Here is a 5,000-nt window from a genome sequence, read left to right as displayed (position 1 = left end):
ATTTTGTGTTTTTTTGTTTGTTTGTTTTGTGAGTTTCTTTTTACTGTAAGTTATTTTTTTTGTTTTTGTTTTAGTTTAAAACCACCTAACAGCGGCTTTGCTGGCTGGAGGGTGGTTAAACCTCTTTTTCTTTTTTCTCTTTTGCTATCATGGACGGATTAATGGACAACGATACTGGACTGGCTGGAGGAAGACGCATGGCAAACGACACTGGACTGGCAGGAGGACCACGCACGGCAAACGACTCTGGACTGGCGGGAGGAAGACGAACGGCAAACGACACTGGACTGGCAGGAGAACCACGAACGGCAAATGGCACTGGACTGGCAGGAGGACCACGCACGGCAAATGACACTGGACCGAATAAACGACTAAGAGCTGGAAATGGAAAAAATGATGAAGTAAGAGAAAAGTTTGTTGAACGAAAATATTTGAAAGAAGCTACAGTTATTTTGAATGTGGAAAATGTGATTGAAGTGAGAGTGGAGGACATTATTAAGGCGGTAACAGAACAATGTGGACATGGAAAAATGTTAGCACTAAGACCAAGACAAGGTAAAGAATACGAACTGACAATGGAAAAAGAAGAAGAGTGTGACAAACTAATTGATGGACTGACAAATTAAAGGAGTGAACTGTGAGGTGAAAAATTTGCATAACCGGGATTATGTTGTTTCCTTCATGCACCTGCCCGTCTACCTGGATGATAAAGAAATTTTACAAAAATTGGAGGGATGGGGAGTTGAGCCCCTTACCAAAATTAAGAGAAGATGCTATCCGGGCACTGACATTGAGGACGGAACAAGGTTCCTGAAAGTGCGTTTCCCCAAAGATGTGGCATCATTGCCATACAGCACGAAGCTGGAAACAGCAGAAGGGCAGCAATACTTTAGGGTGATGCACAGCCATCAGGTGAAGACTTGTAGGCTGTGCATGAGCCCAGACCACCTATTGAAGGACTGCCCGAATTTTACGTGCTATAAGTGTGAAGAAAGGGGACATTTTGCACGAGATTGCAATGCGGTCAGGTGCCCGGAGTGTCAGGGAGTTTTAAATAAATGTGAATGTTGGATGGAGGGAGAGGAAGGAGGAAGGGAAAAACAGGTGGACGGACAGGTGCATGAAGGAAACAACATGGAGGATGGACAAATTGATGAAGCACAAGAGGAAGAAGGACTACAGAAAGAAATGGAAGGAGCAACATGCAGCAGAGAGGAAGGAGAACGTGAGAAAGACAACCGTAATAATAATGAAAAAACGATCGTGCAGGACACTCAATGGACGGAAATGGAAATATCGGACAGTTTTAATATTTTTATGGAGGACGTGGAGAGAGATGGACATGGAAGGATGGATCAAAATAAAGAAATGGACAGTGAAGGAGAAATAAAGTTGGACAACATGGACAAAGACAGAGGCGGGAGAGGACAAAGAAGAAGAAGAACAGTGAAGGTAAAACCAAATTTGGAAGGTGCAAGGAAAAAAATAATGACTGAAATGAACAGATATGATGTGTTAAGGGGCTTGGAAGGAGAAAATGGTGAATAATGGTTTTTAAGTATTTATTTGTCTTTCTTTTAATGGTTTTAAGTTGTGTTACTTTTAATGCAAGGGGACTGATGGACATGGGGAAATTTGAAAAAGTAAAAGAAAAATGTAAAAGGCAAGACATTATTGCACTGCAAGAAACGAACTGGAGAGAGAATGTGATGAATGATTATAAAAAGAGATGGGATGGTGGTATTTTATATAATAATGGAGATGGGAGGTTTGGGAGAGGTGTGGCTTTTTTAATGAAGGATGATGTTTTTAAAGTGAGTAAAGTTGTGTACAAGGACAGGTTGGGGAAATGTATGGTAGTAGAGACAAAATATGAAGAAAGAGATTTGATTTTAGTAAATGTACATGCACCAGTGGAGGAGAAGGAAAAGAAAGAGTTTTTTAATGTTTTAAGAAATATTGTAAATAAGTATAAAGAAATAATAATTATGGGGGATTTTAATACAGTTTTTAGTAAACAAGATATGGCTGAGGGAATGGTTTTTAAAACTGATACGGGAAGGAAAGAATTAAAAGCATTAATGGAGGAAAATAATATGATAGATGTGTGGAGGGAAAGGAATGAACAGAAAAAAGAATTTTCAAGGAAACAGATAGTGGGAAGTTTTGTATGCCAAACCAGAATTGATTTTGTTTTATGTAGTAGAAATGTGGAGAATTTTATTGAAAAGATTAAGTATGAGGAAACAAGTTTTAGTGATCACAAGTTTTTATTTTTTATAGTGGACTGGAGTAAAATGCAAAGAGGGCCGGGAGTATGGATTTTAAATACGCAGGTTTTAAGGAATGAGGATTATGTGGCAAAAGTTAAAGAAATTATAGAAAAAGAAAGGGAAAATGGAATGTATGAAGAGGATAAGAGAATATGGTGGGAGAATGTAAAGTTTTTAATCAAAAAATTCTCGATCAGATATTGTAGCTTAATACAGAAATGTAAAAGATACAAAGAAAAAGAAATAAAAGTAAGTTTGGAAAAGGAATTGAATAAAGAAAATAAAGACATACAAAAGATAAAGGAAATAGAGGGAAAACTGAAAGAAATAGAAGAAAAAGAATATGAGGGAGCAAGGCTAAGAAGCAAAGCAAAATATGTGGTGGAAGGAGAAAAATGTACAAAGTTCTTTTTTGATCTGGAAAAAAAGAAAGGGAAAGCTGAAACGATAAAGGAAATAAGAGGAAAAAATGGGGAAATTGTAGAAGGGAATGAGAGAATTTTAGAAGAAATAAAGTATTTTTATGAGGATCTATTTAGTGCAAGAGGGGTGGAAGAGGAGGAAAAAAAGAAGTTGTTGAATCAGATAAAAGCAAAAGTAAGCGAGGAAGACAAAAAAGAATGTGACCAAGAAATCAGAGAAGAAGAGATTGAAAGAGCAATAAATCAACTGAATAAAAAGAAAAGTCCAGGTATAGATGGTTTGGGAACTGAATTTTATACATGTTTTAAAGAAGTTTTAGTAAAGATTTTAAAAGAGGTTTTTATAGACATTTTTGAGAAAGAAGAAATTAATGAAAGAACAAGAATGGGGTTAATGAAACTAGTATACAAAAAGAAAGGAGAAAAAGTAGACTTAAAAAACTATAGACCAATTACAATGTTGAACACCGATCTTAAGATTTTAGCAAAGATTTTAGCAAACAGATTAAAAGAAGTAATGCCAAGTATAATTAAAACAAATCAAGCGTATGGAGTAAAAGGAAGAGATATAGCCGACATAACGATGAGTATAAGAGATACAATATGGTACATGAAAGAAAAAAATGAAGAAGGATATGTAATTAGTTTGGATTTTGAAAAAGCGTTTGATAGGGTTGAGCACAGATATTTATTTGAGGTTTTAAAGAGTTTTGGTTTTGGCGAGAATTTTATTAAATGGATTGAGATTTTATATAAGGGAGCACTAACAAGGGTTAAATGTAATGGGTTTTTAACAGACTGTTTTAAAATCACACGGTCAATTAGACAGGGTTGTCCGCTTTCTGCGTTATTATATTCACTTGTTTCAGAACCGCTAGGATTGGCAATTAGACAAAAAGAGGGAATACATGGGATTGAAATAGAAGAAAATGAAGCTGAGGGGAAAGTTTTTCAATATGCTGATGATACGACAATAATTGTAAAGGGAAAAGGGAGTGTTAAAGAAGTAATGAATGTTGTAAATGAGTATTGTAGAGGGTCTGGAAGTAAAGTAAATGAGGACAAAACAGTATATATGCGATTTGGTAAAGCTATGGTTTTAACAGATTGTTTTAAGTTCAAGGAAGTTGAAGAAATGAGGATTTTAGGAGTTTTAATGGGGAAGAATGAAAGGAAAGTGAGAGATGAAATGTGGGAGCAACTAGTTACAGATATAGAGAGGAGGTTAAATTTTTGGAAATTAAGAACTTTAAACTTGAAGGGGAAGGTTTTAATTTTGAATGTTTTAATGGTTTCTAAACTTTGGTATATTTTATATGTGTCTGAAATGCCGTTATGGACAGAACAGAGGTTGAAGAAATGTTTTCTTGACTTTTTATGGGAGGGGAAGCCAGCGAGGATTGCACATAACACGATTTTAGGAGCGGTGGAAAAGGGAGGCTTAGGTTTAATGGATGTGGAACAACGAAAACATGCTTTGAGAGTTAAAATTGTTAAGAAATACCTAAATGAAGAAAACAAAACTGAGTGGAAGAAGACAATGGAATACTTTTTAAATAAATGTGGTGGTTTTAACATGGGGAATGGAATTTTATGGATGAAAACAAAAATTTGGATGACAGAAGGATTACCTGGTTTTTATAGAGAAATTTTTAGTGCTTGGGGAAAGTTTTTAGCAAAAGTAGAGTATGACCCACATGGGAGAGAAATCATTTTAAATCAACCTCTGTTCTTAAATAGCAATATTTTAAAACAAGGGAAAGAGATATTTTTTAAGAAATGGATGGAAGTGGGGATAACGAGAGTGAGAGATGTTTTATATGAGTTTAAAGAGGGTTTTTTACCAACACAGTATGTCATTGACGCAATGGAAATAGCAAAAGAAGAATACAGCAATCTAGAAATAACAAACAAATATGACATCATTAAACACGCGATACCAAAAGACTGGATTAAAAGAATAGAGTGTATGGAAGAAGAGCCAAAAGAAAAGAACATTTATGTGAAACTGGGGGAAAATTTGTGTGATTTTAAAGAATGTACTGTAAAAATGTTTTATTGTGTTTTTAGAGATGGTGTTTTTAAGGAACCAATTGTAAATAAGTACTGGGTGCAGAAATTCAAAGATTTAAAAGAAGAAAGTATATGGAGAAACATGAGGGGAAAATGTGTGGAGACAAAATTAGAATGTTTGGATTATTTTATAAGACATAAAGTGGTTTTTACTGAGTCTATTTTAAATAAAATCGGGATGGCACAAAATGCAATGTGTAAAGTGTGCCAAGAAAAGGAAGAATGGATTTTA

Source organism: Chanodichthys erythropterus, unplaced genomic scaffold, assembly GCF_024489055.1.
Source record: "Chanodichthys erythropterus isolate Z2021 unplaced genomic scaffold, ASM2448905v1 ctg002040_np12, whole genome shotgun sequence".
NCBI lineage: Eukaryota > Metazoa > Chordata > Actinopteri > Cypriniformes > Xenocyprididae > Chanodichthys > Chanodichthys erythropterus.
This window is presented reverse-complemented; position numbering follows the sequence as displayed.